The following is a 13,750-nucleotide window of genomic DNA, read 5'->3' as shown; positions in this document are numbered from 1 at the left end:
ACCTCGTTCTGGCCAACCCATCGTCTCACTTCTTGGGGTAGACCTCGCTGAAACTGGTTGAGTACGATGGTCTCGACGGATGACCGGGTCTCTGGTCGCAACCATTTCCGTGCCAGGTGAATCAAGTCGAACATCTGTGTTCGTGGGGGTTGTCCCGGGCGGTAGGACCACTAGTGGAAGCGGTGTGCCCTCACGGTATCGGTCACTCCCAGTCTAGTCAGGATCTCCCCCTTTAGTTTATCGTAATCCTGCGCATCTTTCAACTCCAGGTCGAAATACGCTTTTTGAGCGTCCCCTGCCAGGTATGGTGCCAGAAGTCCTGCCCATTCTTCTTTCGGCCACTTCCCCCTCTCTGCAGTCCTTTCGAAGGTGGTAAGGTATACTTCCACATCATCCTGTGCTGTCATTTTTTTGAAGAAAATGATTGGCCCGCCTCTGGGTATTTGCAGCTGGTAATTGAGCCCCAATTTGGTCCGCTAGCCCCTTTAGGCCTTCTCTTAACTCCCGGGCGTTTCTCTCTTGCTCTTCTCTGAGCAGCTGGTTGGTGCGGTGCTGGACCAGTAACGTATCCTGATACATTCGCATTGCATCCTGATGAGCTATTTGTTGAGCTCTAGTTGCCTCTTGTTGGGCGGCCACCGCTTGTAACAGGGCCTGTATGGCTCCCTCCATACTAATTTTCCTGAGAAACTGTCCTAACCAAACAAAGCCACAAAAAAAACCTGACTCCCCTTTGGAGTGCTAACTGAACATTTTTATTTTTCTTCTACCTAACCAGTGGTATGGTTAGTCCATGCCCGCATTCTCCACCACGTGTGACAAACTTCTTCAAGGTTAGGAGCGTTTGTCACAAATTAAGTGGTAAACTGTCACCAAATCACCCAAGAATGAGAGTTATTTCGAATAGGACAGTACCTGTGTGTTTGTTTCTCCGTCCTGGTCCACCCAGGCCGTAGGCGAGGTCAAGGATAGCAGGGTTTGGTACACTAATCGGGTTCTTGGTAGGTCCAGGTCCAAACGCCAACAGGTAAGTCCAAAACAATCCAGCTCATACATGGTAAATCCAGCCAATCTCTATTGTCTCTTTCTCTATTGTTCATAGATCCTTCCAGCACTCTCTCTTCCTGGTTTTTCTTGACCCTTTATCTGTGGGTCGGCTCCACCTTCTGAGGGTTCCCATTGCTTCTGGGACTTGTAGTTTTGGCGGTCGGCCATTTTGTGGTCTCTAGTTCTGACAGAGGTGGCCATTTTAGTGATCGGGCAGAGCCCGATTATTAGTTCTGCTCTCACATATCTGCCATTTATCACTCGAGCCCCTTCTTTGCCACAGCACTCTGGATGTCCAATTTTTGCTGTGCTGTCTATTTGAGATTAAATGAACATTGTGGACAGTTTTCAACAAGTTGCAACATTGAAATACAGAAAAAACTGTTTTTCCATAAACAAGCTCTAAATCATGTTTGATGCACTCTGGATGTCCAATTTTTGATGTGCTGTCTATTTGAGATGTAAAGGTGTGAAGTGGGATAGATGGCCTGCAGTCCTATCCCAAATGGACAACTAATCCCTATGTACTTGTGGAGAGCTGAGAGGATGTACTAATCAGAATACTATTATGTTACTGTATATGTATGAATTTTCTTTCTTAATCCTAATACTGAATATAATGTGTGTAAATATAATCAAGAATTAGAACAATGACTGTCTGTTCCTTGGTAGAAATGAATTAACTATATCTTCAGACTGGCTAGAATGCTTATCTACACAAGAAGACCTTGGCTCGGTCATAAATTATATTAAATTGGTAGGGAGACGATGTGGGAAGGCTTGAGATACTGCCTTTGTACCAGGGTGGGAGAAGAGACTAATGACGTCATTTTCAGTTTATAACCTGTGGTAAACTGTATCGAGTTCAGTACTCTCGTGAATAAACTCTGCTGTTTGACTTTAAGACTGGGCTCTGTCCATTATTATAAAATAAGGGTCTTACAAATCCTTATGAATTGTGACAGTGTTTAATTTTAATTGGGTATTAAAACAGAGCAATTTAATTCCTGCAGCAGGTATTTAACGCAATCGTGTTTTGATTTATTTTTAGGGTTTAACAAGGCAGCTCACCTGTGACCTGTGGCTTGACATTAGATGCGGCAACTTCAATTACCCTGCAGACGATATTTTTGTTCTTCCCGCCAATACAATCCACTGACAACGACCGACGAGTTCTGCGTTCCGAGATTATTTTTGTTATTTGCCTGTTTGGGGCCCGCCTGTGAAATTGCGCGATTCTTGCAATTCTCTTTCAGCCTCTCATCAACTAGCTGTTTTTGCAGAATATTAAAAATACGATAGTTATTCACTACTCATATTAACTAGGTGTCATTTACGTTACCTTAAGTCATTTATTTTTCAACTGGATTTTACAAAGGTGCATGACATGCAGGCGCTAAAAAGTTGTCAGGAGGGGGTTTCAAACCATGCCTATAGGGGAGTCTGCGACCTGAATGACTTAATGGTTATTTTCAATGCAATCAAGTTTTTTCTTTTTCTTTTAGGGTTTAACAAGGTTTCTCACCTGTTACCTGTGGCTTGACTTTAGATGTGGCCAGTTCGATTACCCTGCAGACTATAAGAGTGTCTTCAGAATATGGCCAATTTGACATGAATTTAAAAATGCCTCAGATAGGACCAAAAAAGTGTCTGGAGCTTCCCGTCAGGGTCAGAGTGACAACAGGTTTCCACATGTCAAAATGGGGGAAATCTTAGCAAATGGCTTCATGGTTATTCATGAGAATCGTGTTGTTGTATTGTTGAGTGTATCATGGGATCTCACCTGAAATCTGTGGCTTGACTACAAACCTGTAACCTATGCTACTGTGGCCTATAGAGCTAGAAGGCTGGATAACCAGGTGTGTAAAGGTGTGAAGTGGGACAGATGGCCTGCAGTCCTATCCCAAATGGACAACTAATCCCTATGTACTTGCGGAGATCTGAGAGGATGCGATTGGTATAAGAAACACGGCTAAACTTCAACCTCCGGAGGGGTCAAAAAAATGCATTTTCGTTGTCGGCAAGATTTGAACCTGCGCAGGAAGATCCTAATGGATTTCTAGTACATCGCCTTAACCACTCGGCCACGACAACGTTGACAGAAGAAAACAGGCTTGTTAGGAGTGAATGGGCCAACAGGCATAGCCTACAGAAAGTGAAATTTAACAACTGAAAGATAATGCAGTAACTCATTATAATGCAATAACACAAAATGTTCCCCTCATTCATTTGTTATTAAGTCCAGCTGTTTTCTTATTTAACCTTGATCTTTGCTCAGCTCCAGAAGGTCTGCATTTGAGAGTGTTTATTATGAATTGTTATTTCACTGTGTGAAGTTGTTATTTCATCATTCTTATTATTACTGCTGAGCAGCATGGCTCCTGAGAGGCACTAAAGAACTGTCAGAAGTGGGATTTGAACCCACGCCTCCATGGGAGACTGCGACCTGAGCGCAGCGCCTTAGACCGCTCGGCCATCCTGACCACAGCACAGTAACTGGGTATCGGGTTAAAGTGTATGCGGTAAAAGTAGAAATATGAACAACGCTCTAAAATCACCACAGAGACCAGAACAACTATGCACGATACTGACTTGCACTTTCAATAGTCATTTGTTTTTATAAATTAAAAAGTCCAGTCATTGATTTAACCTCAATATGGCCTTCAATGGGAAAGAGTAGTAAATCGCCATTGAATGAGCGCTAAACTGGCATCAGAATATGGCCATTCTGATATAAATGATAAAATTCCTCAGATAAGACTGAAAAAGTGTCTGGAAATATCAGCAACCATCAGGGTAAGAGTGACAACAGGTCCACATGGGGGAAATCCTTACAAATGGCTTAATGGGTCATTTCAACGCAATCGTGTTATTATTTATTTTTAGGGTTTAACAAGGCAGCTCACCTGTAACTTCAAATCAAATCAAATCAAATGTTATTTGTCACATACACATGGTTAGCAGATGTTAATGCGAGTGTAGCGAAATGCTTGTGCTTCTAGTTCCGACAATGCAGTAATAACCAACAAGTAATCTAACTAACAATTCCAAAACTACTGTCTTGTACACAGTGTAAGGGGATAAAGAATATGTACATAAGGATATATGAATGAGTGATGGTACAGAGCAGCATAGACAAGATACAGTAGATGGTTTTGAGTACAGTATATACATATGAGATGAGTATGTAAACAAAGTGGCATAGTTAATTAAAGTGGCTAGTGATACATGTATTACATAAGGATACAGTCGATGATATAGAGTACAGTATATACGTATGCATATGAGATGAATAATGTAGGGTAAGTAACATTATATAAGGTAGCATTGTTTAAAGTGGCTAGTGATATATTTACATCATTTCCCATCAATTCCCATTATTAAAGTGGCTGGAGTTGAGTCAGTGTCAGTGTGTTGGCAGCAGCCACTCAATGTTAGTGGTGGCTGTTTAACAGTCTGATGGCCTTGAGATAGAAGCTGTTTTTCAGTCTCTAAGGTCCCAGCTTTGATGCACCTGTACTGACCTCGCCTTCTGGATGATAGCGGGGTGAACAGGCAGTGGCTCGGGTGGTTGATGTCTTTGATGATCTTTATGGCCTTCCTGTGACATCGGGTGGTGTAGGTGTCCTGGAGGGCAGGTAGTTTGCCCCCGGTGATGCGTTGTGCAGACCTCACTACCCTCTGGAGAGCCTTACGGTTGAGGGCGGAGCAGTTGCCGTACCAGGCGGTGATACAGCCCGCCAGGATGCTCTCGATTGTGCATCTGTAGAAGTTTGTGAGTGCTTTTGGTGACAAGCCGGATTTCTTCAGCCTCCTGAGGTTGAAGAGGCGCTGCTGCGCCTTCTTCACAATGCTGTCTGTGTGAGTGGACCAATTCAGTTTGTCTGTGATGTGTATGCCGAGGAACTTAAAACTTGCTACCCTCTCCACTACTGTTCCATCGATGTGGATAGGGGGGTGTTCCCTCTGCTGTTTCCTGAAGTCCACAATCATCTCCTTAGTTTTGTTGACGTTGAGTGTGAGGTTATTTTCCTGACACCACACTCCGAGGGCCCTCACCTCCTCCCTGTAGGCCGTCTCGTCGTTGTTGGTAATCAAGCCTACCACTGTTGTGTCGTCCGCAAACTTGATGATTGAGTTGGAGGCGTGCGTGGCCACGCAGTCGTGGGTGAACAGGGAGTACAGGAGAGGGCTCAGAACGCACCCTTGTGGGGCCCCAGTGTTGAGGATCAGCGGGGAGGAGATGTTGTTGCCTACCCTCACCACCTGGGGGCGGCCCGTCAGGAAGTCCAGTACCCAGTTGCACAGGGCGGGGTCGAGACCCAGGGTCTCGAGCTTGATGACGAGCTTGGAGGGTACTATGGTGTTGAATGCCGAGCTGTAGTCAATGAACAGCATTCTCACATAGGTACAGTGCCTTGCGAAAGTATTCGGCCCCCTTGAACTTTGCGACCTATTGCCACATTTCAGGCTTCAAACATAAAGATATAAAACTGTATTTTTTTGTGACGAATCAACAACAAGTGGGACACAATCATGAAGTGGAACGACATTTATTGGATATTTCAAACTGTTTTAACAAATCAAAAACTGAAAAATTGGGCGTGCAAAATTATTCAGCCCCTTTACTTTCAGTGCAGCAAACTCTCTCCAGAAGTTCAGTGAGGATCTCTGAATGATCCAATGTTGACCTAAATGACTAATGATGATAAATACAATCCACCTGTGTGTAATCAAGTCTCCGTATAAATGCACCTGCACTGTGATAGTCTCAGAGGTCCGTTAAAAGCGCAGAGAGCATCATGAAGAACAAGGAACACACCAGGCAGGTCCGAGATACTGTTGTGAAGAAGTTTAAAGCCGGATTTGGATACAAAAAGATTTCCCAAGCTTTAAACATCCCAAGGAGCACTGTTCAAGCAATAATATTGAAATGGAAGGAGTATCAGACCACTGCAAATCTACCAAGACCTGGCCGTCCCTCTAAACTTTCAGCTCATACAAGGAGAAGACTGATCAGAGATGCAGCCAAGAGGCCCATGATCACTCTGGATGAACTGCAGAGATCTACAGCTGAGGTGGGAGACTCTGTCCATAGGACAACAATCAGTCGTATATTGCACAAATCTGGCCTTTATGGAAGAGTGGCAAGAAGAAAGCCATTTCTTAAAGATATCCATAAAAAGTGTCGTTTAAAGTTTGCCACAAGCCACCTGGGAGACACACCAAACATTTTTTATTTATTTATTTATTTATTTTACCTTTATTTAACCAGGTAGGCAAGTTGAGAACAAGTTCTCATTTACAATTGCGACCTGGCCAAGATAAAGCAAAGCAGTTCGACAGATACAACAACACAGAGTTAGACATGGAGTAAAACAAACATACAGTCAATAATAAAGTATAAACAAGTCTATATACAATGTGAGCAAATGAGGTGAGAAGGGAGGTAAAGGCAAAAAAGGCCTTGGTGGCAAGGTAAATACAATATAGCAAGTAAAACACTGGAATGGTAGTTTTGCAATGGAAGAATGTGCAAAGTAGAAATAAAAATAATGGGGTGCAAAGGAGCAAAATAAATTAATTAATTAAATACAGTTGGGAAAGAGGTAGTTGATAGGGCTAAATTATAGGTGGGCTATGTACAGGTGCAGTAATCTGTGAGCTGCTCTGACAGTTGGTGCTTAAAGCTAGTGAGGGAGATAAGTGTTTCCAGTTTCAGAGATTTTTGTAGTTCGTTCCAGTCATTGGCAGCAGAGAACTGGAAAGAGAGGCGGCCAAAGAAAGAATTGGTTTTGGGGGTGACTAGAGAGATATACCTGCTGGAGCGTGTGCTACAGGTGGGAGATGCTATGGTGACCAGCGAGCTGAGATAAGGGGGGACTTTACCTAGCAGGGTCTTGTAGATGACATGGAGCCAGTGGGTTTGGCGACGAGTATGAAGCGAGGGCCAGCCAACGAGAGCGTACAGGTCGCAATGGTGGGTATTATATGGGGCTTTGGTGACAAAACGGATTGCACTGTGATAGACTGCATCCAATTTGTTGAGTAGGGTATTGGAGGCTATTTTGTAAATTACATCGCCAAAGTCGAGGATTGGTAGGATGGTCAGTTTTACAAGGGTATGTTTGGCAGCATGAGTGAAGGATGCTTTGTTGCGAAATAGGAAGCCAATTCTAGATTTAACTTTGGATTGGAGATGTTTGATATGGGTCTGGAAGGAGAGTTTACAGTCTAACCAGACACCTAAGTATTTGTAGTTGTCCACGTATTCTAAGTCAGAGCCGTCCAGAGTAGTGATGTTGGACAGGCGGGTAGGTGCAGGTAGCGATCGGTTGAAGAGCATGCATTTAGTTTTACTTGTATTTAAGAGCAATTGGAGGCCACGGAAGGAGAGTTGTATGGCATTGAAGCTTGCCTGGAGGGTTGTTAACACAGTGTCCAAAGAAGGGCCGGAAGTATACAGAATGGTGTCGTCTGCGTAGAGGTGGATCAGAGACTCACCAGCAGCAAGAGCGACCTCATTGATGTATACAGAGAAGAGTCGGTCCAAGAATTGAACCCTGTGGCACCCCCATAGAGACTGCCAGAGGTCCGGACAACAGACCCTCCGATTTGACACACTGAACTCTATCAGAGAAGTAGTTGGTGAACCAGGCGAGGCAATCATTTGAGAAACCAAGGCTGTTGAGTCTGCCGATGAGGATGTGGTGATTGACAGAGTCGAAAGCCTTGGCCAGATCAATGAATACGGCTGCACAGTAATGTTTCTTATCGATGGCGGTTAAGATATCGTTTAGGACCTTGAGCGTGGCTGAGGTGCACCCATGACCAGCTCTGAAACCAGATTGCATAGCAGAGAAGGTATGGTGAGATTCAAAATGGTCGGTAATCTGTTTGTTGACTTGGCTTTCGAAGACCTTAGAAAGGCATGGTAGGATAGATATAGGTCTGTAGCAGCAAACATGTGGAAGAAGGTGCTCTGGTCAGATGAAACCAAAATTGAACTTTTTGGCAACAATGCAAAACGTTATGTTTGGCGTAAAAGCAACACAGCTGAACACACCATCCCCACTGTCAAACATGGTGGTGGCAGCATCATGGTTTGGGCCTGCTTTTCTTCAGCAGGGACAGGGAAGATGGTTAAAATTGATGGGGAGATGGATGGAGCCAAATACAGGACCATTCTGGAAGAAAACCTGATGGAGTCTGCAAAAGACCCGAGACTGGGACGGAGATTTGTCTTCCAACAAGACAATGATCCAAAACATAAAGCAAAATCTACAATGGAATGGTTCAAAAATAAACATTTCCAGGTGTTAGAATGGCCAAGTCAAAGTCCAGACCTGAATCCAATCGAGAATCTGTGGAAAGAACTGAAAACTGCTGTTCACAAATGCTCTCCATCCAACCTCACTGAGCTCGAGCTGTTTTGCAAGGAGGAATGGGAAAAGATTTCAGTCTCTCGATGTGCAAAACTGATAGACATACCCCAAGCGACTTACAGCTGTAATCGCAGCAAAAGGTGGCGCTACAAAGTATTAACTTTAATTTTGCACGCCCAATTTTTCAGTTTTTGATTTGTTAAAAAAGTTTGAAATATCCAATAAATGTCGTTCCACTTCATGATTGTGTCCCACTTGTTGTTGATTCTTCACAAAAAAATACAGTTTTATATCTTTATGTTTGAAGCCTGAAATGTGGCAAAAGGTCGCAAAGTTCAAGGGGGCCGAATACTTTCGCAAGGCACTGTATTCCTCTTGTCCAGATGGGTTAGGGCAGTGTGCAGTGTGGTTGAGATTGCATCGTCTGTGGACCTATTTGGGCGGTAAGCAAATTGGAGTGGGTCTAGGGTGTCAGGTAGGGTGGAGGTGATATGGTCCTTGACTAGTCTCTCAAAGCACTTCATGATGACGGATGTGAGTGCTACGGGGCGGTAGTCGTTTAGCTCAGTTACCTTAGCTTTCTTGGGAACAGGAACAATGGTGGCCCTCTTGAAGCATGTGGGAACAGCAGACTGGTATAGGGATTGATTGAATATGTCCGTAAACACACCGACCAGCTGGTCTGCGCATGCTCTGAAGGCGCGGCTGGGGATGCCGTCTGGGCCTGCAGCCTTGCGAGGGTTAACACGTTTAAATGTCTTACTCACCTCGGCTGCAGTGAAGGAGAGACCGCATGTTTTCGTTGCAGGCCGTGTCAGTGGCACTGTATTGTCCTCAAAGCGGGCAAAAAAGTTATTTAGTCTGCCTGGGAGCAGGACATCCTGGTCCGTGACTGGGCTGGATTTCTTCCTGTAGTCCGTGATTGACTGTAGACCCTGCCACATGCCTCTTGTGTCTGAGCCGTTGAATTGAGATTCTACTTTGTCTCTGTACTGACGCTTAGCTTGTTTGATAGCCTTGCGGAGGGAATAGCTGCGCTGTTTGTATTCGGTCATGTTACCAGACACCTTGCCCTGATTAAAAGCAGTGGTTCGCGCTTTCAGTTTCACGCGAATGCTGCCATCAATCCACGGTTTCTGGTTAGGGAATGTTTTAATCGTTGCTATTGGGACGCTATTCAACGCACGTTCTAATGAACTCGCACACCGAATCAGCGTATTCGTCAATGTTGTTGTCTGACGCAATACGAAACATGTCCCAGTCCACATGATGGAAGCAGTCTTGGAGTGTGGAGTCAGCTTGGTCGGACCAGCGTTGGACAGACCTCAGTGTGGGAGCCTCTTGTTTTAGTTTCTGTCTGTAGGCAGGGATCAACAAAATGGAGTCGTGGTCAGCTTTTCCGAAAGGGGGGCGGGGCAGGGCCTTATATGCGTCGCGGAAGTTAGAGTAACAATGATCCAAGGTCTTTCCACCCCTGGTTGCGCAATCGATATGCTGATAAAATTTAGGGAGTCTTGTTTTCAGATTAGCCTTGTTAAAATCCCCAGCTACAATGAATGCAGCCTCCGGATAAATGGTTTCCAGTTTGCAAAGAGTCAAATAAAGTTCATTCAGAGCCATCGATGTGTCTGCTTGGGGGGGGATATATACGGCTGTGATTATAATCGAAGAGAGTTCTCTTGGTAGATAATGCGGTCTACATTTGATTGTGAGGAATTCTAAATCAGGTGAACAGAAGGATTTGAGTTCCTGTATGTTTCTTTCATCACACCATGTCACGTTAGCCATAAGGCATACGCCCCCGCCCCTCTTCTTACCAGAAAGATGTTTGTTTCTGTCTGCGCGATGCGTGGAGAAACCCGTTGGCTGCACCGCCTCGGATAGAGTCTCTCCAGTGAGCCACGTTTCCGTGAAGCAAAAAACGTTACAGTCTCTGATGTCCCTCTGGAATGCTACCCTTGCTCGGATTTCATCAACCTTGTTGTCAAGTGACTGGACATTGGCAAGAAGAATTCTAGGGAGTGGTGCACGGTGTGCCCGTCTCCGGAGTCTGACCAGAAGACCGCCTCGTTTCCCTCTTTTTCGGAGTCGTTTTTTTGGGTCGCTGCATGGGATCCGCTCCGTTGTCCTGTTTGTAAGGCAGAACACAGGATCCGCGTCACGAAAAACATATTCTTGGTCGTACTGATGGTGAGTTGACGCTGATCTTATATTCAGTAGTTCTTCTCGACTGTATGTAATGAAACCTAAGATGACCTGGGGTACTAATGTAAGAAATAACACGTAAAAAAACAAAAAACTGCATACTTTCATAGGAACGCGAAGCGAGGCGGCCATCTCTGTCGGCGCCGGAAGTAATTGACATTAGATGCGGCGACTTCGATTACCCTGCAGACGATATTTTTGTTCTTCCCGCCAATACAATCCACTGACAACGACCGACGAGTTGTGCGTTCCGAGATTATTTTTGTTATTTGCCTGTTTGTGGCCCGCCTGTGAAATTGCGTGATTCTTGCAACTCTTTAAGCCACTCATCAACTAGCCGTTTTTCCAGAATATTAAAAATACGACAGTTATTCACTACTCATATTAACTAGTTGTCATTTACATTACCTTAAGTCATTTATTTTTCAACTGGATTTTACAAAGGTACATGACATGCAGGCGCTAAAAAGTTGTCAGGAGTGGGGTTCAAACCATGCCTATAGGGGAGTCTGCGACCTGAATGACTTAATGGTTATTTTCAACACAATCGTGGTTTCACACCTGTTACCTGTGGCTTGACTTTAGATGTGGCCAGTTCGATTACCCTGCAGACTATAAGAGTGTCTTCAGAATATGGCCAATTTGACATGAATTTAAAAATGCCTCAGATAGGACCAAAAAAGTGTCTGGAGCTTCCCGTCAGGGTAAGAGTGACAACAGGTTTCCACATGTCAAAATGGGGGAAATCTTAGCAAATGGCTTAATGGTTATTCATGAGAATCGTGTTGTTGTATTGTTGAGTGTATCATGGGATCTCACCTGAAATCTGTGGCTTGACTACAAACCTGTAACCTATGCTACTGTGGCCTATAGAGCTAGAAGGATGGATAGCCAAGTGTGTAAAGGTGTGAGGTGGGATAGATGGCCTGCAGTCCTATCCCAAATGGACAACTAATCCCTATGTACTTGTGGAGATCTGAGAGGCTGTGATTGATATAAGAAACACGACTAAACTTCCACCTCCGGAGGGGTAAAAAAAATACATTTTCTTTGATGCCAGGATTCAAAACTGCGCAGGAAGATCCCAATGGATTTTAGTCCATCGCCTTATCCACTCAGCCACGACAACTGTGACAGAAAACAGGCTTGTTAGCAGTGAATGGGCCAGTAGGCATAGCTTACTGCAACATATTTTTTATTCTTTCGCCGAAAAGCATTTTTTAAATCTGACATGTTGGCTGGATTCACAACGAGTGTAGCTTTAATTGAGTACCCTGCATGTGTGATTTAATGAAAGTTTGAGTTTTATCGTGTTTTATTTGCGTTCTGCATTTCCCCAGGCTATTGGCCACAAGAGACGCTAGCGTCTCTATATCCCTAAGAGGGTATTAAGGAAAAAATAGAAGTTTAGTATAAGATATGCAAGGAAAAAGGGAGGAAGGATGAAAAGAGAAGAAAATGAGTTGAGAGCTAGATTGGATGAAGAAATGGGGAAGTGTGACAGGGAACCTAATTATAATATAGAAACGGTTTTAGATTTAAAAGCAAAATTGAGTAAATATGAAATAGATAAGTGTACGGGTGCAATTATAAGAAGTAGGGCAAAGTATGTTTTGGAGGGGGAGAAATGTACTTCATTTTTCTTGGTTTAGAGAAGAATAAACAGAGGAGAACATATTAGAGAGATTGAAAATGTAAAAGGTGAAGTTGTCAATGATTATGTAGAGATATTAGAAACAGTGCAGAATTTTTATAAGGATTTATTTAAGAAAGGGGAGGTGGATGAGGGGTGTATAAAGGAGATATTGGATAGTGTGGATGTGCAAATTGATGTAGAGGATAAACAAATGTGTGATGGGAAGATAACAGTGAATGAAGTTAAAGATGCGATTAAGGGGTTACAAGTAAATAAGAGTCCTGGTGTGGATGGAATAATTGCAGAATTTTATAAAATATGAAAGTTTATCAATATATGAAGGATAATAGTGTTTCAGAATCTATGGTGACAGGGCTGATAACGATTTTATATAAAAATAAGGGAAGCAACTTGAAACTGGAGAATTATAGGCCAATTAGTTTTTTACATTCGGATTATAAGATTTTAGCTAAGATACTGGCAAATAGAAAGAAGCAAGTTTTAAATGATATTATAGCACCTACACAGAATTATAGTGTGCCTGGTAGAGATATTGCTGATACAATTAGAGATGTAATAAATAAAATAGTTAAGCATAGATTTAAATAAAGCTTTTGATAGGGTGGAACATGATTTTATGTTTAGGGTAATGGATGAATATGGTTTTGGTAATAGAATAATAGGATGGATAAAATTATATAAGAAGGCAAAAAGTAGGGTAACATGTAATGGGGTTTTAACTGATTCTTTTATTCTTGAGAAATCTGTGAGACAAGGGTGCCCTTTATCAGCTTTATTATTTGTTTAGTCGGTAGAACCTTAAGCAGCATTTCTTAAAAAAGATCATCTTATAAATTGTGTACAGACTCCAAGGTTTTAGTTTGATTCATCAAGACGCAGATGATACCACTATAACAGTTATAGATGAGGGAAGTGTATAAAGGGTGATGGAGTGTTTTAAAGTATATGGACAAGCATCCGGTTAACATGGAGAAGTCAGTAGTAATGTGTAAGATTAATGAGGGGAATTTTACTTTTAAGGTGGTAAGATTATTTTAAGGTGTTATGAGTGTTTTTAGGGGTGAAGGAAATGGAAGCTAGGGATGTGACATGGAGTGGTGTAATAAATAAAGTTAGGAAGGTGGTAAATATGTAGAGGGGGAGGTCTTTGAAGTTAAAAGGGATTTTAGTTGATTTTTTAATGGGATGGGAAGGGGGTGAAAATAGCTTTAAAACTTTGACTGCAGGTTATGAGGAGGGGGGGAGGGGGGGGGGGGGGTTAAAGTTGGTAGATTTAAGTGTAAGGAAAACAGCAATTAGAGTAAAAATGGTACGGAAATATTTATTTGGTGAATTGGATTATGGGAGGAAAAGGTTTTTTTTAAGAGTATTTGCAGGAGGTTGGGAGGTTTGGGGACAATGGTTTATTGAGGAGTATGAAGAAGGAAATGTTAGGTAATATACCTTTGTTTTATAG

At 43.0% G+C, this 13,750-nt stretch overlaps 1 non-coding gene across 1 annotated transcript; it reads right to left on the bottom strand.

Annotated features, from left to right (window-relative positions):
* Window positions 1-3,447: 3,447 nt before the first annotated feature.
* Window positions 3,448-3,530, bottom strand: trnal-cag (transfer RNA leucine (anticodon CAG)). Its single transcript has one exon. It is a non-coding gene; the product is annotated as a tRNA-Leu (tRNA).
* Between the last annotated feature and the right edge of the window lie 10,220 nt (window positions 3,531-13,750).

Source organism: Oncorhynchus mykiss, chromosome 16 (assembly GCF_057628025.1).
Source record: "Oncorhynchus mykiss isolate SJ-2025 chromosome 16, ASM5762802v1, whole genome shotgun sequence".
Lineage (NCBI taxonomy): Eukaryota > Metazoa > Chordata > Actinopteri > Salmoniformes > Salmonidae > Oncorhynchus > Oncorhynchus mykiss.
Note: the sequence above shows the minus strand (reverse complement) of the source record. Positions and strands in the feature narration are given on the sequence as shown.